We start from the raw sequence: 24,051 nt of genomic DNA, 5'->3' as shown, positions 1-24,051 counted from the left end.
AATTTTGAAGTTAATCACTGTATCAGCTTCATTTGAGATACTTATTTTTCCTACAAACTGTTTTGGGTCCTTTCCCCATACAAAGCAACTCAAGGTATATATTTATCATGCCTTAGCATATAGACTAAAGCAAACTATGCTTTAATATCTAGTCCAGTATTATCAATAAACCATTCCAAATCACTTCTCTAGCTTTCAATTTTAAATAATCTGGAAAGAAAAATGGTTATTTTTCAGGTTAGGCAAGACTAACTTACTGCTTCCCTCCCACCTCAATACTTTGGGGTTATTTTAGCTGGAAGCAACTACTGATTTATGTTTGCAACTTGCTTGTCACTGGATAGTCATCCTCACAGAAACACACCAAGCTGTGTGAGAGCTATAGTATCCCTGCTTTCCGGCTCTCAACACGCTTATATTTGAAACTGCCAATAGTACTTAATGTTATGGTTTTAGATAGCAGCTTTACTAGCAGTAAAAGAGAAACCACCAAACTCTGTTCAGCACCTGCAATGCCAATAAGATCTGAACTCAGGTTTCATGAGGTGAAAGGAGAGTGTACCAAGTCCATCATGCCATCTAGCCCTCAGTGTATTAAGATGTTAATTAGTCACTTTACTTATTATTCAGTCAAAATATGCTGGATTGAAACAAATTAGATTTCTAGCACATATTTCAGACATTGGCTCAACTCTTGCAAGGATTTTCTTTTATTATTTATAAGATCATGTGCTGTCTTCCTGCTGAAAATGAGATGGTCTGCATGAGGAAAAAGGTAAAAGAAAAGCAGAGAAATGAAAATCAGATATTCCCTAATGATATTTAAAAATAGAAATTTTGCTACTGTTACATACAGCATGTTCCATCTTTTGAGATTTAATGGCTCTCTTGTGGTTTAATGGAGAATTACTTTCAGTAATTGATTATTAAAATTTAAAATTGCTAACCATCTTCATTATTAGATGAGCGAACATGTTATCCTTGTAATTAAAAAAGCTTGAGATTCACTTTCATCCTGTTGACAGAATGGGCAGATCGGCTCAGCACTCCAGTGTGATGGTTTCAGGGTTCTTGTTTGACAAAAATAGCCAGCAAGCTATTTGATGATGAAAATAGTGAACATCCACAGACTGAGCAAAAAATAATGAACAGAGATAAAATAATAAAAAAACCTTAAAAACTAATTAAAGTTTTCTGTCCAAGCTATCCTAGGCAGAATGCAGAGAGCATTCTCTAAAGAATTTCTGTTAAGTTTAGTGTAAAAAAAAAAAAAAGCATATTGTATGTGTTACAAACATATGTGATACATATGACATTTTTTTCCTTAACCTAGGGCTATTTTCGCCTTTTGGAATTCAGTGCTGACCTTGTTACCTGCAGTAATGCATCCCATCTTTGAACACTAGACACCTTGAGACTCACTCGAGATAACAAATTTCCAAAGTTAAATTATTTCTGAGTGAGCACTGTCAGGTTAGGATCAGGAAACTATAAAAGGAGATGTCAATAGGATTCTTTACAGGGATAGAACCAGAAGAACTGTATGTTTAATTATAAAAATCAAGTTTTCCTCCCGATTTCAAAAAATATGTGTAAGTTCTTTGTGTATACCTGTGATATTCCACAGTGTTAGCAACTTCACTCTGCATTTGACTTCACTGTGCCTGAACTTTATACCAGGTATTCAATACCTTAGCAGTGCAAAGAGAAGGACCAGAATTCATCCTCTTTGGTCACAGGCAAATTCATGTCAGAGAGCTATTCTAATGCTAAAGACCTAGATGGGTTTGGGAACATTAAACAAAAAATACTGAATAGCTTTGTTTTCAGCTTTACCCTGTAAGGCACAGAACGCAGGCAGATATCAGCAAGGTCTTAAGCAATATAACTACTTTTACACTCTCAAAACATCAGATTACTTGTTAGCCCCGATTTCAGCAACGATTAAATTTAAACAGAAGAATGTGAAAAATGAGACTTGTTGATTCATTTGAGCAGGCTATTATGGTTAGCAGGAAGTATTCTGTAAATATCCAATGGATTAGGCTTCCTTTTTGTCATGTACAGTTCAGTTATGTAGGTTTCCAGAGATCATATTGAATGGAATGCATTTGGTAATCTCCAAATCACCCACAGGTACTCTGGGGGGATGAGGTTGGAGGAAAATAGGAAAAGGATGGATGGACACAAGCCTCAGAAGTTATAAATACTATATAACATAATGTTATATTAAATAGTAATCCTAGTGTGGTTTGCAGAGCCTAAAAGTTGAGTCAAAGAAGAGGGGGGAAGAAAAGGCAATTTATGTTTGCTACAGCCTGCCTTTTCCTTTAAGCATGATTCCTAGTTAGCAAGCTCTACCATAAGCAGTGTCAGCAAGAAGCATCCCCTCAGATGTTTAAATGCAAATATAACTCTCGGGTTTGTTTTAGAGAGGATAGGGAAGGGGAAATAGGATAGGGAGAGTGAGAACTCCAAAAGGGGGTAGTTACAGTTTGGCCAAAAGGCCCCAAGACCCAAGTACCCATGATACACACTCACACAAAGCTAGTGGAAATACCCATACAATCACGTGACTGTGTACAACACATGTCAAAATCCAAACCCTGTGCATGCTTGTGCTTTGCCAATGTAACTCATCACAATCTCCTGTATGAAAACACCAAATCCCTCGAATTTCACTAAAGGATCTATTTCCATGAAACACTTATTAAAATTACAGATCACTCTAATTCAGTATGTCATTAACTAGTGTTGTTGTGGCTGGATTACAAACCCTACAATGTCACCCCTACATGTGATACGCTGGGTATCAGTTGGATGTTTGGCTCTGTGCCTGGCTACAGCATGGGAGACCCAAACCTTCAAAGCTGGCCTTGTGTTCTCCTTTCCTCCTGAGAGAGTTCCTCCTTGTCCTTACATGGCTCTGCTATGCTCTTATTATAAGAACAGAATACCTAAAATCTAATGCAAAGACAAATAAATTTCTACCTGCAGAGACAGAATAGAAAGGAACTAAGCAGGCAACATAGAAGCTCAATAAACCGCACATTTTCTTTTGCTTACATTTTGTAAATCACATGGTTTGCTTATGCATGCAGGAAATCCTTCTTGCTCTCCTTGTTTTGTTAACTGCATGCTCAGTTTTGGTTCCAACACACATCACCATGCCTAAGCTGATTTCCATTCCACTAATATTCTAAATAACTAGCTTACAGCAAGCAAATTCTGGGATTTTATAGTTTTACATACAATGAAGCAAAGAGAACTAATTGTTTTTATTTTCCAGTGAATCAGCTAAAATTACGTGTAATTTAATATGGATGTTTCTTTAACCAAGATGTGAAGGCAAAAAAAAAAATTGATTCTTCTGCTTGCTTAGAAGCAGTATCAGAAGTCTGGTAGTACTGACAACAAAACCCTGGGTTTATATTTTAAAGAAACATTTTTTAAAATACAGAAGCTTTTAGAATAGAAAATGCTACATTAAGTTTCACAGGAAAAATATATGTGAAAGCAGGGAAATTACTTTTAACTCCAATTATAATCTCAAAGACGAGGGAGAACATCCAAGAAAAATTAAGGTTTTGGTGTGGTGGGGTTTTCCTTTTTGCTTCTTCTGAATGTGGATTAAATCTTATGGTAGTGGCACTTGCAGTATTATTATATACTGTTAAACAAAAACATAATTTTTCATTAATATTTATATTCATTCAAGCACTGACAGAATTTATCACACAGTCATTAATGCTTGATTTAAAAAAGGATGCAAAAGTGCTTAGGTGCTGCATCTAGAATAGGTGATTTAACATGTTGGTATGTTTTTTCAGTAGCTGAATTACCAAGATGTACTAAATTCACTTATTACAACTGAAGTACCAATTTGAATATTGTCCTAAAAAGATAAAGGGGAATGGAGTACTTTGAAGAATTTTTTTCAGACACTGTCAATGAAACAGACAGATAACACAATCTTATCCTACTGGCACCATTCAAATAAGCCTGGAAAACAGCATTCCAATTAAATTCATAGTTTCACTTAAAAAAAAAAAAAATTAGCTGGTAGTTATAACAAGCCACCAGCATATTTCTCCTTATATTTCTCCTTATCGTGCTCTAGTCTATATGTGTTCTGGATCTAGAGGCCTTTATCACAACTTGTGCAAGTACAGTAAAACAGAGTGTTACCAACTGAAAATAAGATTTCAGCATAAGAGGCTTGTTTTGTTTTTATAATAAACTATTAAGTGATTGAAATTTTACACTGTTATCTTCAAGCATGAGATTTCGGTAAGGCTTTTTCTTTCTGTTGTTGTAACCATGACAATTCATAACTATAATATAGCTATCAATTTAAAAATATCTTCATTAACATAAACCATATCAACTTCAGTCAGTTTTGATCTCTCTGTGGGGAATACAACCTTCAAAAGATAGATAATTCTCTCAGCTAACTACATTTTCATACCATAGAAAACAAAAAAACTGATTTACTGATGCATTCAGCAAACAGGATTTATGAAACTCCCCCAGCCAAGTTCTTCCATGGCTTTGAAAGTCTCTATCTGCTCACCTTGCAGGATCTGCTTTAGGTTGCTAAACTCCTGAAAATGCAGTTCTATTACTGTGCCAGAGGGATTTATATGTGGGTTTACTTCCATAAACCATAGGCTGAAGACAAGCAAGAACTGACACCTCCAAGAAAGAGGCCTAGTCTGGCACATTGGGCTTTTATTTAGCTAGACCAACCTGGAACTTACAGTAGCAACCACATTAAAAGGGACACAGTCTCTTCTTAGCTAAGGAAATTGTTTGAATTATTGTGTTTTATCCAGAGCCATAACAGTGTAGAAAAGCATTTCTTCCTGGCAGCCACTGAATTAAGTGCTCCTTCTAAAATTGATTAGGTGCAGAATGGCAATTTTAACAGTTGTTTTGGCTTTTGAGGTGAAGTGGAAAAGACAATTTAGCATTGTAAATATGTGCCTTGTTGCATACACACTAAAACCTGCCAGCTCAAATGAGATGTTTTTCCCTTTTTGAGGAATTTTAAAAGAGACATCATTTTGATTAAAACCCAGGGGAAAGTTGAAGTCATAAGAGCAGAGAACTGCTCCTACTCAGAACAGTGAAAAACAAAGATTCTGTTGTTCATAACTGCTCTGATCCCAGGTCATGTTAGCTTTTTGTGGCATTAAGCAACAGCTGCTTAAAAACTGTCCTTTTGCAGACCAGGGGGACAAAAACACAGCAGTATAGATCATTACTTTTCTGATAACACTCAAAAACCTAGGGTACAGTTGAGCTGTTAATAAAGCCTGCACAAGACATTCTCTCACACCCCACATACTTTTCTGGTGTGTGTTCAAGGCACAGTTACTCCTTTTTAATCATATATTACCTGTTAGCAGCTCTTAGTCAAAAGATTCCCAGTCTCTCTTCTTTGCTCTGTAGGAGGTAGCTATCACCCAGTCTTCTAGCTTTCTCCGTTAATTCCTGCCAAAAAAATCTCACCCTCCAGTCCCCAAGTCACAAATGTCCCTCTCTGCTCAAGGACCATCACCACCTATCTTCTCTTGTCTGGTTACCCAGTGTATTTGATTCTCTATCTTGAGGTAGAGCTGAATGCAGTCTTTTACACCTGCCTCCTTTGGGCTTGCAGACGCACTGCTCAGCCAACCAGGAAGGTTTCTAGGCCTCTCTTCTTGGTGGAAATAAAGTTGTTCTGTAACACCTCCTTAAGTAAGTATTACTAAAGCTTATGATCCTTTTGGATCTTCACATCACTTTTTCATCAGTAAATCAAGTACAAATCCATGACCTTCCTCCAGTCTCTCTCGTACTGGAATTTCAAGTGCGATAATTGCCACATTTTGTTTCAATAGGATTTTTACTGCTATTAAATTTAAACCAAGTATGAGTTGCAAATTGCTTCTAGCCTAGGGCAGACACATCTTACTCCAGGGCTTAATACTTTATTTGACCCTAGTTTGACTTCATATCAGGATCCACAAGACTAATCAGACGGGTAGCTTCAAAGAAGCATCAGGCATTAGCTTTTTAGGCCTTTTCCTTAGAAATTTTTCCTCTAAGAACAAGCACAACATGAACAGTAGTCAGTTTAAGAACAACAAAGACTGTTTCCACAAGCTTTTCCTTTTCTCCCAAACAGGAACGTGATTCAAGGACCTGCAATCCCTCTATATATAGCAGTGACTTTATCTAAGGAATGTTGCATGTAAGGCAGTAACACAGGTACTACGAGATAGAATACCAGCGTGCGCCAGGCATTTAATATATGCAATACTCTATTTATCCTCTTCAAGAATTCTACAAACTGAGTCAAGAACAAAACACAAACTGCACCAGTAATAAATATGCCTATAAGCAGCAATATAGTCATATTCTTTATTTACAGGAAACTCACTAATGGATATAGCCTTTAAAAGACCTGAAAGCTTGGGATTGTCTCATTCAGTTCATTTCTTAGATTCCGGAAGGCCTATAGGAAATCTTTCTTCTACACATTTTTGACCCTTTTGCTAAAATTCATACACTTAGTATCTTATGTACTGAGATGGATGAGGCTCTTTTTCACCTCTGTTTCCATGCCATCCCTAAAACTCATGACATTATTAACCTCTGTTTTTCAGCATCTAATAGATGTCACTAGAAAAACAGTTTTAATAAATGCATCCTGGAACATTCAGTTTGGAGCTAAGGTACCATGTGTGAAAAGGAAAAATAATGATAAGTGATAAATGGGATAAAGATTTTAGGGAAATTTTATTGTATTTAATTAATCTACCATTTTTACTAAGTTGCTTTCAAGTGAAATGGCTTTTTACCAACTCCTTTTGAAAAGGTTAGAAGGGTATTCCCTGAGCTACAATCATTAGCATATAGATGTCTCTAAGTGTTAATTTCTGTTTTCACTGAATGAATGTAATTTAAAATGAGGCCCTTTCAAATCAGTTAACTTTGGCCATTTGAGGAAGATAAGAAAAACGGACTCGAGCATGAACCTCAGCAAAACCTGCTTCTTAAGGATAAATATATGTGACTATTTAAGAGTCTCCATTGCCGCATGCTGCAAATGATAGATTTCAGGAAAATTATGAGAAAAGGTGGATGATGGGATTAACCACTTGGTGATAGAATCCATTAATAGGGTTAACAATAACAAAAAAAGAAGGATTATTTTTATAGTTCATTTTTAAAAGACAGTTGAAAACCAGCCCAGAAAATACAGTGGTAGCAATTAGTTTTATACCTACAGCAAAATGTGTTGAATTTCTTGTCTTTCAGTTTCATGCAACAAAGGAAGAATAATTTAGGAGCTGATCCATCTCCTAAATTAATGAATAATATACCAACTGTCATCTTCATCTGGATAAGGCTCAGGAGTGTTTTGATGCTTTCATTTAGAAATAACCCAATACATGTTCAGTATGATGCACCATGAACCTCTGACACAGCTGTCCTCCCAGACATGCCACATGCCCCAAGAAAAGAGGGCTTCTCTTCAGCAGGTTTCTAGCATATATACACCATAGAATATGGTTAATAAAGACACAGAATATTTGTAATTAAACATACCTCATTTTCCAACATACTATCATACCTTCAGCAGAACAAAACTTCTGAAAGAACATTTTTCTCCGGAGTGATCATTTCTTGCTTCAATATTTTTAATTCATGGGAGAAAAATAAAGAAACAAGCAAACAATCAACCTCAATCTTGGAGAACAGTAAATAAACATGAAATTTGGGAAAGTGAGTTGTCCTAAACTACATAGAGAATCCACTTGTTCTGGCAAGGCTACAAGGTTTTATATTATATTTAATTTGCACATACTGAAATGATCATTGCCATATTTTAGTTAAGTCCTCAGAAAACACCTCCGGACACACCATGATGTGGAGAAGTCTGACCCAAGTCACACCATTTCCTTGGCAGCAGCACATCCCTCAGGTGTGGCAGGTACTAGGAAGGAAACCAGAACGACCATTCCTTGTTTTTACCCATAAAAGATATCATTTTAGGGAAGGAAACAATGCAATGATCAAAAAGTCAAAAACAGGAGTCAGTAAGAGGAGAGACCAATGCCTTGTCAGCCATCTTTTCAGAAAAGGAGAGCAGCAGCAGCCAGAAGACTGAGCCTGACAGATAAAATTGAAAGTCAGACCATGCATACATCAAAAATACAATTTAAAAAAATCCCCAAACCCCTAGTTCTACATTCCTGTTCATCAAGAGAGATTAATAGAATTCTCCTTCTAAGTTATTTCTCTTTGCCACTTCGATAAGCTCCACTAAATCAACTGTATTCCTATTGTAGGCTATGCTTGATGGATTGGTCAAGAGAGAAGTCAGTATTTTTCCTTATATATAATTTTTCTCTTATTCTCTACTTAATAATCAAAACCAACTAGTATACTCAAATAGCATTTAGGTTTCAAAGTCATAGAATATCCCGAGTTAGAAAGGACCAACAAGGATCATTAAGTTCAAATTCCAGTTCTGTACAGGATCATCCCTAAAAATCACACCATGTGTCTGAGAGCATTGTCCAAACTCTTGTGCTGTCAGGCTTGGTGCTTTGGCCACTTCCACAGAGAGCCTATTCTGGTGCCCAGCCACTCTCTGTGTGGAGAACTATTTTCTAATATCCAACCCTAAACCTCCCCTGACACAGCTTCAGGCCATCCCCTTGGGTCCTATTGTTGGTTACCAGAGAGAGATCAGCCCCTGCCCCTGCACTTTCCCTCAGGAGGAAGCTAAAGTCTCCCCTGCAATGAAGTCTCCCCAGTCCAAGCTGAAAAACCAAGTGGGAGAAAATACTGCATTAAACAAGCACTGTCAATTACACAGGCAGGCAGACTACTGAGTTCAAATGAAGATCTCTTCCAGGGAAAGGCAATATCAGTGCAAACTTTCCCCTCTAGACACTGTAGACAAAGTGTTGAGATCAGTTCTCTTGCCTCAGACTTCCCTCTTCTCTACCAACAGCCAAAAGACAGGCCAGCTGATGTCAGCTGTAGTATGGATACAAGACTATTTGGACTTGGATTTAGACCAGCAACATGGTATATTAAATAAACTGAACAGATGGTAAGAACATTCAGCTTTGATATTCTTTTTTATCCTGGTCACTTTTCTGTATCAGATTTGCTTGAAGTATGCTGATTATGCAAACCCTGAAATTAAGCTTTATACTCTTCAGATAAACATACATACATTATGCAATCTAATATTGCTACAGCAAAATAATGAACAGCTCAACCCCTAGCTGGTATTACTGTGAATTGTTGTAATAAATCCAGCTTGTTTGAATATGTCATGCAGTGGAACTGTAGGTAGTCCAGTCTCTGGTGTTGGTTATGAATTGGCAACAAAGGGAGGGACTTCCCATACACAGAACTCTTCATAGAATTTCCCAAAATTACACTATGTATGAGCATTAGCTACTCCATATATTGGCTTCAACAGTCCTTTCCTACAAATAAGAAGCATTTACATGTAAAAGGCCAAGTAAAAGTTATGAAATCACCTTTGACAGTTACAAGCCCATCTGTGCCATTCATTCCACAGTGCTTTAAACAAATGCAAAATTAAGAGTTTTATTTTGGTTTCTAATCTGAAAGATATTCAGGAAAAACATAACATACTTTTTACTCTCATTTACATCCCTGAAATTCTATTTTGCTTTATAAGCTTTCCTACATATAGTTCCCATAGAGTTTCAAAAAGCTCAATACTTAAGTTTTTTCACATCATCCCTTCCACAACAAAAATTACTAAAAAAACACTGTTTTTAGCAGAGCTGTAAATAAAATGCCTTCATACTCTGTATTTTTTGCAAGGCTCTTCATGTAAGGGGAATCCTTGTACTCTGTTCTTAGTGTGTATGAAATGCACACAGTCTTTAGAAATGCAGATAATCAAAAAAGAGCCACTAGGGAAACAAAGTAATAACATTAGCTAATGCCACACAGTAATGTTTATTTAACAAATCTGTGTTGCATGCCTGACATTTCCCCTGGCATCAATTTATTTTGTTTTGCTTTTCTCTGATAGTAGCACAAATGCATTTAAAATGTAAACTTATTTTACACCTACCAAAGTGTATACACAATATAATAAAAACATATACATCTTTTTTAATATCTTATGGGAATACATGCTGGAGATGTGTAGAAAGCCCAGCCGCCAAAGTAAACGATCTAGATTATGGAAAATGTTCATTTTTAGCTTTCCCAATAGCTACTAAAACTGCAATTGTCAGTGCACTGTACATCACTGCATTATGTTATTTATAAAGTGCCACAATGTGACAAAATGATACTATCCATCAGGATCCAATCTTAACTGAAAGTGGCAGGGGAAGTGGAGTGGATGGAAAGATATCTTCGCACACCATTCAAACTGGCAGTTTGGAATAGTTACAAATGGCAATTTTCAGAAGTTTAATTTACTGGTCATTTGTAAAAGTGTACACAAATGATTCAATGAAACAAATTAGAAAAAGAAAAGTTTCTACTTTCCAACTTCTCTAATCAAGCCAATCTCTTGCTCCACTTTCCTTCCAGACAAAGTTCATACTGCTTCATTCATGCCACTCACTTCATTAGAGTCCTACATTTGTCAGCCTTTCTTTTCAGGATCAGTACCTTTCCTGACTTAGAAAGCCAGCCCAGCCAGTTGTCTCCAAAAAAATCCTCTTTATTTTCCCTTTTCCTTGATATCCAACAGTGTCTTATCTTTTCTGCCTCACTGGACTTTTTCCAAATACTGACAACCCCAATTTTATGTCTTCTCTTCTAAAATATTCAAGTTATACAACACCAAGGATAACACTGCACAACACACCAGGCAGGATGACATCATCTCTCTTGGGTATACCCATAATCTTCTTCTGCAGTAACAATTTTTTTTCTTTTTAAATGGAAAGATAAAAAAGTGTCATTAAATTCAAAGGGAGGGGGAAGAATAACCCTGAGGCATGCATATGCAATGATTGGTCAGCTGTTTGATACTACCAGTATGAAAACACCAGTTCAATTTTCAGAGGTCAGAAAAAATAAACAGTATTAAAAATGGAAGAGAAAAAAAACAAGGAAAAATAAAACAAAACAACCAACAACCAACCAACAACTAAACAAACAAAAAATCACCACCAAAATATTACATGATTGTAAATCCAAATACTCACAAACCTTTTGTTTTAAATGCAGCTCTGATTACCTCATTAAAGTGCCAACAGAAATCAGGAGACATTCAAAAAGGAAACAGGTCACCTGGTCTCTTTCCCAGCAAAGGAGAGTTTCCCCCATGTCTATAAAATAACAATTGCTGAAGTAAAGGTGATGACACATCACCTGCTCACTACTTGTTGCTTATAAACATTCTAGTAAACATGTCAAGAAGCATGTTTAAAAAGCCATAAAGGACTTTCTCCACATAATGAGAACTGCAGTTCTGCCTAAGAGGGAGGAGAAACCAAGAGTATAAATGGGACCAAATAGCTGCCAATAGTTCATGGTCCAGTAACAACTAATTAAGAACAGACAAGATGCAGCCCACTGAAAGGTCTCTAATGACAGCCTGGTTACAAAAGAGGACCCAAAGGGAGGGTTCTTCCATATAACTGTTGCATCCTATTCCCTGTAACAGCATTTAAAACTGACTACTTGTAGGAAGACGGTATTGAGTCCATTTGACTTAAGTTAATTTGGAGACTGTACCATAAATCATAGTGAGCATTTCTCTGTCCTATCCAGCATGTTGGGGATGAGGTGAGGAGAAACCCTTTCTCTCAAAGCAGGTGTTCCTAAAGGCAAAGGATTCTCTTTTCAAATTATTTAATCTCATTTCTTCAGTGCTCCGTTGTGTTTTCTCCATCTCACATACAGAACCAGTCAGCTTGCATTTCTACCTCTGACAATCATTAACACTTTTCCAGGTGCAGGAGTTTGGAGCAGAAGGTTTCATAGGAGAGAGGATACATGAAACCTATTCTTTGACCCAAAGGAAATAATAGCCTTTAACTAATCTGCGTGGACTTCCAGCTATAAGCCAAAGGATTGAAATATTAAAACAAGCTAACTGGAAAAGGAGGTTTAATAAGGAACTGTACACATCTAGGTAGTTTTGACTAGATATGAAATTAATACTATAAGGTTTATGTTTTGTTAAATTACCATTAAGAAAAAGGGTCTGGATATAGAACCTATTTTATAACATTACTGCTAATATTTCTACAGCAGAATCTGGAAGAATATGCTGGGATATGCTGCCATATGGTTGTATTTGCTCAGTTCCCCAGCTCCATCTATTTTCTTCTCCAATACAAGGACAGCTTGTTATGCACCAAAAAAAAAAAAAACCACACCAAAACAACAAAGCAAAATAAAAAAACCCACACACAGTAACAGTCACAAAAATGAAAAAAAAACACAAACAAACCTACATGAAAAGATATTAGTCTAGGTATAATGCATTATTTAAAGATCTGCTGGCCTATATAAAAATATCAGTGTTGACTTATTTGACTGATAACTTCTCTACCTGGCAGAAAAAAAAAACGTGAATGTTTACTCAAAGACATAACATGCTTTGTATTATAATAATAAAAAGTCTGCACATAATAGTCACAGCTGAATGCCGTTAAAAGTACTAATATCACACTGATATATTTGGTACACTGCTTTGCTCTGTTAGTATGTACACAGTACATAGGTTATACTTCAGAATATGCCCTGCCGGGTACCAAGAGCCTAACACTTGAAAATGCTCATGGAATTATTTTTGAGTCTGCCATCTAAAAAATAGTTTCACTAATATTCAATAAAAAGCAAACTGAAAGCACACCTCCTCCTCTGACCTCAGTGTACCACACCAGCATAATTCTTTTCCATCTATCACCAGGATCAGCAATAAATGATCTGGCATATATCTCAATTTTAAAGTGGAAGACATCTCAGTACAGGCACCTACTTCTTCGGTATTCTTTTTCACAGTTTCTTGTACTCCTGCTCTCTTTTACCTCTGCAGAAATCTCTAGTCTTGCTCAGTCAACAGAGGAAAACTGAAAATCTTCCACAAAAGATTGTAATCACTATATTTATTCCACATTCATCAACTTAACGTGATGAGCCTTTATTGTTCTTCCTTCTAATGATGTTTTTCCAGCACAAACACCAGGCAATGCAGAAATATTTAGGTTAGACTGTGTTACTGGCTGTAGGCTACAGTGCTTTATTTCCCTTCTTCAGTGCCAGTGCTGTTTGTCTTCATACAGCATCACTCTAGACCTTTATCTGCCACAACTCTTTTTCCTAACCTGTTAGTTGCGCTTGTCTAGATCTGTCATTGCCATTATCCCAAGCTCAAAAACTTGGACAGTAGCATTCAAGATCTCCTATTGGAAATCCATGGTGTAATCATTATATGATTTCAGAAGCGTCAGCTGTAGACAATGTGCAAAAGCCACTCCTCTTTGAAGCCTCACTTTTTCTGGGGTTTCTACTACATGAAGCTACATAAAATCACAGAATATGCTGAGCTGTAAGGGACCCATCAGGACCATCAAGTCCAGCTCTTAGCCCTGCTCAGGATGCTCCCCAGGAGTACTGTCCAAATGCCTCTTGAACTCTGCCAGGCTTGGTGCTGTGAAGACTTCCCTGGGGAGCCTGTTCCAGTGCCCAGCCACACTCCGGGTGAACAACCTTTTCCTGATATCCAACTTAAACCTCCCCTGACTCAGCTTCAGGCCGTTCCCTCAGGTCCTGTCAATGGTCACAAAAGTGAAGAGATCACTACTCGTCTCTCCCCTTCCCCCCATGAGGGTGTTGAAGACTGCAATGAGGTCTCCCATCCTCCAGGCTGACCTCAGCTGCTCCTTATAATGCTTCCGCGTCCAGACCCTTCACCATCTTCATGGCCCTCCTTTGGACACTGTAATGTGGATGTATAAGGTTTGGGTTTGATTTTTTATCATTCAACACCAAAAAAATCTTATACACTCAGATTGAGGGTGGTTTCCCTGCCCTGCTCATAACAAAGGTACCAGAATGTGTTACAAATCATAAAATTGAGGGAGCAGTCTAATTCGATACACAGGAAAGTAGTAATATGCTTGGGATTGACTGAGAACTGCTACTGACACACTTGATTGAGATAATCAAGTTGCTCTTATTCCTCTTCCCACTACCCACAAATAACATACACATATAGTATAATGAGAGGTGAAATCTGTTTGAGACTAATTAGAGATGAAGAAGTACTTTGCACAGATTCTCCTTTACCAGATGGTTTCCACTAATATTCACTAATAAAAAGCCTGTTTGAGGAGCTTGCATTCAGTTAGATTGGAGGAGGCAAGAAAGAGCACAACTATGTCAGCAATTAATTTCATTGGAAAGATTCTGTGTCAGTACTGTCCAGGAACTCTGTAGATTTTTACTTCCTTTACTCCGTGCAGATTTAATTCCTGCAGTGCAACATACCCAACAGCCTTTCTGTAGCAAAACTAGGTTTCTTGGCTGTGAAAAAGTCTTAACTGGAGTCCTGACAATATATGAACATGCATGTACTAATGTGAATCCTCGAGGACAGTTCTACCTCTGTCTTTCATTTATCATCAATGTAAACACACTATCTACCTATCAAAAGTTTTGAACCACTATACTATGACAGGTCAGTCAATGTATCAAAATCTCTCTCATAAATACTGTTTCTGTTGGCAAGGTACCGATTCATCTCAAGTGTCATGAAATTATTTTTGGCACCATTTCTTTGTCTCTCCTGTTCGTTATTACATTACTGCCCAGACAGAAATTCAGAGAAGTACATTTTCTATGAAAAATATTTTCATTCAAGTAGTAGGGAAAACAACTTAGCCCTGGCCATTTGTCAGAAGATCTAATGTAACATACATTTAAGCATGAATTGCAAATCCTTCCCAAGCAAAGAAAGAATTATCATGTAGAACCTAGAAACTATCTGCTAAAAATGACAAAATACAAGTAATTGGATTGTTCACACACATTTTAGATATGAAAAGTAACCACAAAAATACCTACCCACTCAAAAAAAAAACAGACCAAAAAAAGAAAAAAACCAACAAAACTGAACCGAAACAATAAACAAACAAACCCACACAAAATAAAACATACTTTGTGTTTCTTAATGCCCAAGAACCATTTCAACCCATGGTCTTGTCCCTTGCTCAGATTCTCTCCATCACCTGATAACTTTTTTTCATCTTCCTGTAGTCTTCCGGGTGGGATTTCTCGTTACTGATCTTCATTTAAAATTATTCTATCTTCTAAATACCGTCTTGGTTCCACCCACACAGAGCAGACCAAGTGATTCGTTCCTCCTTCTTCCTCCCACACCAGTAAGAAAACAAACCTGAGGTCAGGACTGATTGTTTATTTTGCCTCAGAATCTGCATCCACAGGCAGAACACTCATCTCCCTCTGTACCAGTTACACTTCCACAAACTGCATTGATATGACGTCCCTACTTTACTGAAACCATCTTAAATATGGGTGTACCTTGAATGTCCTCTGGCAGAAAGGCACCAAAAGAAAAGATTGTCTGAGACGATCTTGTGCTGTCTGTGAAGACTGTTATATATCCAAGCAGAGTAGGAATAAAACAAGAGAATCTCTTCACCACATCTGCTGCTAGAGCCAAGCAATTTAAACTCACATCATCATTCCTGGGAAATAGAAATTCTTTGCAAGAATACTGTACAGAGGTATAGTTTATAGACAGGTCATTTTGTTTGTTTAAAAAATAAAAGAATGGAATTAGAGAGCTTATTTGATACTTTGAGCCTGTATGTAAAGTGTGCATTTTTAAAAATAATCATCTGCATTATGAAGTTTGTGACATCTAGAAAGATTCTACAATGTACTTTTTAAACTGCCCCAGTTATATATGTGAAAAGAAACTATAAAAATCAGAATGAATGAACAATTCTTAAATTAGTACAAGGGCAGAGCAACAGCTTTTTTCAAAAATGGCTTTTATGCTGAACATGTTTGCAGTTTTCAAATTTATGGGTGTAGCTGTCAACATGTATATTCACTTTTAGAATATCGTCCTGGCTTAATGAGGTCTCCTGGAATGATTTCTTTTAATAAAAGTTAGCATGCTTACATATGTGGTTTCCACCTTTCTATTTTTTTAAAAAATATCTAAGCTACTCTTCAGCACAGATATCACAGCAAAGTTTAAAAGTAAACTTCACAGCACATTCAACTACTTCAACACTTCAAAGTCAGCTTCCAGTGAAACTTTCAAGTAACAATTGTCAAAGCTAACTCCTGACAAGCGTAGATCCATATCATCAGCATAAGAAACCTAAGCCAGAAAAGTCACAAGACAACTGCATTTTAATTACAATTACATGCCATCAGCAAATGATGCCACGTTAGTAAACAGAAATAAGATTTCTTGCTAGTCTCTTCATCTTTGCTCAAATCTCATAATTGCAACCCATACAATGTTGCAATGCAATCTCACTTCTTTGTCTCACCATCTTTCTACCTGTCTCCAGTTTATAGTGTTTCTGTTAGGCAGAGCATAAGAAGTTTAGATTCAGATAACGCACACACCCCTCAGAAGGAAACCTCCCCTACAATATCAGGCTGCCAAGTGATGATTTGAGAATTATCCAGTAAAAATACCTGTGTTTCACTAGCTCAGAATTGCTCCATGAGACTCCACAAGTGACTGAGAGAGTTGGTGAGAATTTTCAGATTCATACACATTCCTGCAAGAATATCTCATAGTTATGGGTCAAACAGATTAAGACTCCTCCCCTGCCCCAAGGAGCTGAAGTAGTTGTTCTTTTCTAATGTATTCCATTTCATCTTCTCATTCACTTTTCTGCTTTTCAGGGTTCAAACTCCCACAGATCTCTTGGCTAAACTGCCATAGTTCTGTAGCTTTTACTTGGAGCTTGTTTCCTCCAGATCCATCATGGCTGTTCACTTCTTCAGGAGATCCCTATTTAGTTTTCCTTCTCTTGAGCTCCCCACACCCAGTCTGATATACTATAAAGGCAAACCACTCCACTATAAAGACAGTCAGTTACCTCAAGACTGATTTTTTTCACACATTTCTCCTACTATTACAACTTTGAAAACATCCTTAACAGTACATGTGTGTGAATCCATTCAGTATCATACTTTCAGCACTAGATTCAGCAACTGTAGATACAGAATCAATGCTGCTTCCAGATTACATCAAAAATTTGTTCTGAGAATTTACAAACCTCTTTTCTACATGAAAATATCTAGGAAGATAGACTGACAAAACAAATACTTGAGAGAATTATTTCTGCAACAAATAAAAATATAATCTACAAAGAATTACATACAGAAGAAAACATAAGTCAAAAGCCTAGAAGAATATCAATAGTTAACGGTCTTGCAACTCCCTGAATAAATGCGATGACAAAAGCATATCCATTCTTCCCTGTATTTCTAAATCCATGCTGAGTGATATGGCCTTATTTCAAGTGGAAGTCGAAGCAGAAGTGGAACACATATTCCTGCAGACAAATAAGCATTTCACTTCACCACAGAACACCCTAGAATTCATTTTTGCAAACTCCCATTATCTTTAGCAGAGGGGCAATACAATTCAGCTGAACTTCTTTTCCATGGAAAGGCCCTTTTAAGCACCACCTGTACTGCTGATACTCTGAATTAGCAGGTTAGTTTTATTTCTAGCAAAGAAACAGAAACAATTAGATCATTCCTTTAATGGTTTTTAGTTCCTAACTCTATAGTGATGAAGAATGAAGAACTTTTTCTTTGAAAGTGTGACAAATCTTACACTTTCACAAGGCCAAGGCCACTTCAAATATAGATCCCTAGTGCAAATTCTTTCTTTAAGGAAAGCTCAGGGCCAGTATGGGGGAGGTTTGGTTCGGCTTTTTGTGATTTTTTTTTTCTTATGCGCACACAATACAGGATAATAACATAAACAGCAATATCAATGTACAAGAGAAAAACAGTCTTGATTTTTAGTTCAACTTCATATACAGCTTTTCGTTTACTTCAAAAATAGAGATGGATATTGTTCAGTCACAGTGAACCCAGTGACCACAGTCCATCATTAAATATAACATCAGCTACAATTTCCACTTCAGCACCAATTGAAGTATCACCTTATTATACTTTGTGAATTTCCACAAGCCCTCCAAGTTATTTTTGACATCTTTGACTCTGATCCTGCCAACACTTACACACATTATCTTAAGTATACTGAAATCCATAGCATTATGCACGGCGCACAAAGAAATACATGCATCATTTCAGAAATGAGGACTTCATTAATTGTTCAATACAGAAACAAACCCCTCCAGACGTGATGTGTACAGGTTAGGAAAAATCACTCCAATGGCATATCTATTGTTGTTCCAAGTGTTAGCATCTCTTAAAATTCTCTCAGTACCCTTCCACCCTCCTACACATATCACCTCCTTTACATTCTCCTTAAATGCCTAAAAATAACTAGCTATGCATATGGTCTGAGCACCACAGCCCTATACCATGTAACTGGGGAAAAAATATTTTAGTTTGCATAGTTGACCTCACATCCATCATCAGAAGATATTTTTCCATGAGTTATTTCCCAGAACTTAAACATTTAGCATAGGTTGCAGATCTGGCAATTGCAGAGTTTCACACTATTTAGCAGAACAAGCTTTTTTTTGTTAAAAAATTGCTACATCAAACTACCAATTAACCAAAAAAAAACCCCGCCAACCTGTGAAAGCTTCATGTGTTTTTTCTCCCACCTGCATTCTCCAACATTGTAAAGGGATTTGAAATTATATATTTAACTTCCCTTAGTTAAGGATTATTTTTCATTTTAGAAAATTTTCACTGACGTTAAAAAACAGTCTAAACTTAAGACCTCACATAGCAACATATCATTCTATGCCATATTCAGGAATGGGAGACTAAGGACTCATTCTTCATTCAGCCTCAGCCACAAGGAGAAAAGCAGGAAGCATCTCAGCCAATGCGCTCTCAACTTTTTTTTCATTGACACTCTTTCTCTAGCTAACACTTTTTCCTCTGCTCCTTCCCTGTCCCCAGGTAGGTGGCTGATATAGTAGAAGGGGAAGCTGAAGTATCTTTGTCAAAAGTGGTGTTTTGAGTTAGCGCAGAGCAAGAAAAAAAGAGCAAGGACAGTTGTACATCTGAGTGAATGCATCTCCAAGAGCACTGGAGAAATGCTTCCCACAACTGCACTCTACTAAGTTTGTTCCCAAGTCACATTCTTGATTTCTCACCGTCAAAGAGGCACATCTATTTTACCTAAAGAGCAATATTTTTACTTAGACTTATTGTCTCCACTGAGTTCCTAGCCATGCAAGCTCAGTGGGGATGGCAATACAAACACATTGAGTCTCACGCTAGTAAAGGCTGTGCTACAGTTCTGATGGCTTCTACAGGCAAGGCTAGAAACACACACTGCACCTCATGGAACTGAGGCCTAAATACTACTTCACAGAGCTTGGCACTTGAGAACAAGGCACTCTAACTTATAAAAAGAGGAGAAAAATAAAAAGAGACAACACAACATGAACAAGACAACTTCTACTTGTTATTTTCCTGCCCCACCTCAAAACCTCAGTCTTAATAAATAATTTCACTAACTATTAATACTAACCTCAATATAACACACCTTCTCCCAGCACACACCTACTAGTCAAGCCCACCCGGCACATATTTATTAAGGGCAACTCATTAACTCTGACAGTTTCCAGCTGGTGGGGCTCATCAGAATCATCTGAGGGACAACCGCTTCTCTTCCAGGAGGCAAAGGACACCATAGCAGCTCCTGGCTGCTTACACCCCCTTTGTCCAGGCTCCCCAGGAGAAGCTGGGGCAGGTCCTCACCTTCCTCCAAGCCTCATCCACAGCAACTCCATTCTGCGGTGTACCTGGGGCCATCAGCCTTGGTCTTTGATGGCACTGCATGAGGCAGAGCTGGAAGGAGAAGGAGAGAACAGAGAGCTTGGGCTCTCCCTGCTGCAGGGTGCTGAGGTGTGGTGTCTGGGGAGTGCTGCCTGCCCCACAGGCATGGCAGCCCACAGCTCACCCCTAAGCCTCCCTCACACCCCTGGCCCACTCCAGCTCCCAGCTCTCATTACCTCCAGAGCCCTCTCACACAGGGGCTACTAACCAACTCGCCCCATGGCACTTAACAGCAGATGCCAAAAGCTGTGCCATGCCAGCACCCTTGGCTGGCACCAGCCACCTGCACTCCCCACAGCCACAGCTACTGCCTCAAGGCCTCGCTCCTCTCAGGGACATGGACAGCAAGAAGCCTGGCCCCAGGACCAGCTTCTGCTCCAGGTACTCCCTTAAGGGCACTAATTTGTTTTCTTTCTGCCATGGAAAGGAGGACAGGTCCATCTCTGAGCCAGCCCTGCAGGTTGAACTGCACCAGGCTGCTCCCCGTCACAGCGGGCTCTGGAGCCCCTGCCACCCGCACCTCCAAACAGCCTGGCTGCTGCCCTGGGCACAGCTGTGAGGGGCCCTTCTCGCCTCCCACCATCCCCTTCCTCAAAACCCTCACCTGGCTGAGAGGGCAACCCCTCCCTCAGAAACCTCACCTGGCTGAGAGGGCAACCCTTCCCTCAGAAACAAACTCTCCCTCAAAACCCTCACCTGGGTGCTAAGACAGCCCCTCCCTCAGAATCCTCACCTGCCGCTGGCTACACTGCCAGTGGCTCCCAGTGGCATTAAAGCACCTGTACCTTCCTTCCCGTGAAAGCCCTGCAGCTCCTCACATGCCTAAATCCAGCACGTGCGTAAATGTAGAAACTGCATCTCGATAGAGTTTTAATTGTAAAGTTTAGGGGAATCATCTCTATTATCAGTGTTAATCACATCAAGTTCTATTTTGAAAATACGACTCACTGGTTGATAAGATTTTTCCCAAATTGCCTAAAAGATTAATAAAATAATCAAGTTAGTAGAGGGAAAGGAAAGCCACAAACTATTCCTGTAAGGAAATCACTTTATTGCCTATACATGTGAATGAGCTGTTTTAATGCTCAGGTTCACTGCCTCCTCTGCATTTAATCTCTTCCCTTTTATGTCCTACTCTGAATTTTTTTAAAAGACTTTCAGGCTTTTATAAAATTAATTATACAAATCATTAGTATTAAAAAGGTAATATAATGGTTTCAAGAACAAGCTTCACAGACTATCTGCATATTTAATCATCTCTGCTAATAAATTTTTAATCACTCATTGAGTTCAGGTTCTTGTCTTGAAGCTTAACTTGATAACAAACCTAGCAACTGGTAGAACTAATTGGTACAGAGTAAGTGAATAATTTATAAGAGGAAAAAGCACTGGGTGTTCTGGAGGTGTGCAGAGACCACAAGTCACAGATATTTCTGGGAGGAAGCATGAAAACAGTGGCTGATTACAGGAATTTCGTGATACACTGCTGACATCCAGAGGCCAACAGTCAATACTGTTCACATATGTGAGCCAGGCTGTAAAGCGTGCTGTAAAGTCAGATTCATTAAGTTTTAAATATTCATGCATTTCATTAAAGTTAACATTAATTGCACTACCATACACATTGATTATGCATAGACCATAAGTGTTTAACCTCTGAAAGCTTGCAAGTATATTCAAGTAATGGGGCATGTCCCATCTTCGATGATTTCAGCTACAAAGTTGAAATTAGAAATGGAATGCATTACAGTGTGAGTACTAGAAGAGTAGTTTGAAATATCAGAGCAGTAATAAAAATTGTTTTTCTGATCAAACCTGTTTCGGCAAACAGAAATGCCGATGTAAGCTGTAAATTATTTTGTATTTTTCTAAACTAATTTAATAATGGTAACAAAAATTGTGTATAAGATTTCTTACAGACAAATGCTATACTGTTTTGCAAGCCACAGCTAATGAATAGGTTTAAACAGTTAAAATTAATTGGTGACTGAGTGGCTTCTGTTTAGACGAACATGAGCAGTTTTTAACCAATAAAACAGAAAAAAGGGCTATTTTCTTGAAATAAGCTGATTTTAACTTAAAATGAGATGCCCCAAGCACACTATAGAATAATTCTACCCCGAGGGAAGCACAAAATGCTACAATTCTTAAACCAAGATGTAACAGACAACATTTGACAGAAATTCAATTATCCTTGAAAGATCCCACTTGTAGTTAGTTACATACATAATCCTCTTTTATTTAATGGGTTAAAGCTCTCTTTCAAAACATTTAGTTGGATGACTCGAAGACTTACTACATTTCAAAAAATTCATTAAGTGACTTAATAAGATTGTTAAGTAAAAACACTCAGAAGTTTAAAAATGTCATTTAATGCTGCCCATGCAACCTTAATTCTGGCCGTGTATGTATATGCGTTATGAAACAGCAGTGAATTAACTTTTAATCTCCTCTGAGCCCAGAAGATTTTAAGATTGGAAACTAAGGCACAAAGGGCATGCCAACAAATACAATGCTGAGCTTTAGCACAGTCTCTGCACTAGCTCACATCTCGCAGAGCACAGCCCTGCAGGGCTAATTACCCCAGATAGCAAGCTAGGCTTGTGCACTTACGCTGCTTCTGGTACCTCGGCATGGCAAGCTCAGCTCCCTCTTCCTGGCAGTGCGCTACACATAAACACTCACAGAAGCATAAAATTTTAAATCTGTAGAAAGCATGAAGAATTTTTCAAATACTATGCTTCAGAACTATGTGTTTTGGCAGTGACTTTGCATCAAGTAAACATATAAACATAATTTAAGTATTAAAAAAAAGCTTCTGCAAATAACACCGGTTTGTATTGTTCTGTTTTGTTGGGTTTTTTTTTAATCAGTCCTTAAACACTCTGTGAGGTAGATATAACACTGTCCACATTTTTTAGAGAAGCAAATGTTGGAGACAGATAGACTGGCTTGCCCAAAATAGTACTGATTTCTTCCTGAGCTGTTAACAACTCCTGATTAGCCAATTCTCTTTATGAAGGTGGGCACCAAAGTGTAGTATTCGTAATTAGAAGTGACAGTTAACACACTGAAATTCTGTTTAAATAGTATTGCCTACACCCCCAAAGAACTTTATGGTCAGACATATCCTGGGTGATCTCATAGAAATTCCTTGCTAAGTTTTTTCTGACTGATTGCTAGCAGGGATCTTGAAAGTCATGTTTAACCACTTGTACCATTTAGTACATCTGGAAGTAGTCTGTGATATTAGAATATTTGACTTTTGAGGGGTGGTTCTTTGCTTTTACCTCCTTCATGTTTGTTTCTTCAGTAATATTTAAACAGGGTAGCCTGTGAAGTCATTTAAACATCAAACTAGATTTTACTCATTTTACTGGTTTGTTTTTTTCTGGCATAGTCACAACCAACCATAGAGTTCAGGAATGATATGCACATTCATATAAAAGAGATTATGTATTCATAGCAAGATTTCAGTTTAGATATTAACAGAGCTGACAAAATGCAGGAGGAAATGCTTTGCAGTGTAAGAAAGTTTTGAATTCTTGATGGCTAAAAAATTTCAAATGTCCAAATCCCATGCTCATTAAGCAATATCTCATTTTACTTGGGTTTTTTATTATTATTTTTGTTAAATTTTGGGGTTTTTTTTCAATTTCACTGGTAAAATAAAAACTGAAAAAGCAGGCAAAGCTTCTTGATGGTTGATGTCTCTCCACCATGTGACATAATCCTTACATTCTCTTTTCTTTTCTGATAGGTCCAAAGGTAACAGGTACTCACTCACTGAGTAGTTGACTTCTCTGCCAAGCATGCACACATAAATACAAATAAAAATTACAGCAAAGCTTTCACATGTCCAAGTAGAAATGGACTACAATAGACAACTTATTTGTCAGGAGATGATTTTAAGAAAAGGGATGCAGAGAATGCTTCTCCTTATTCTACACCAACATCTGAAATAAAACTACCTGAGATGTAATCACATTATTAAACTGAACCTGAAGAGGTTTTAATTATTTTTTAAGTACAATT

Source organism: Lichenostomus cassidix, chromosome 7 (assembly GCF_008360975.1).
Source record: "Lichenostomus cassidix isolate B80296 chromosome 7, HeHo_3.0, whole genome shotgun sequence".
Classification (NCBI taxonomy): domain Eukaryota; kingdom Metazoa; phylum Chordata; class Aves; order Passeriformes; family Meliphagidae; genus Lichenostomus; species Lichenostomus cassidix.
The sequence above is the reverse complement of the archived record's forward strand: the minus strand, read 5'-3'. Positions refer to the sequence as shown.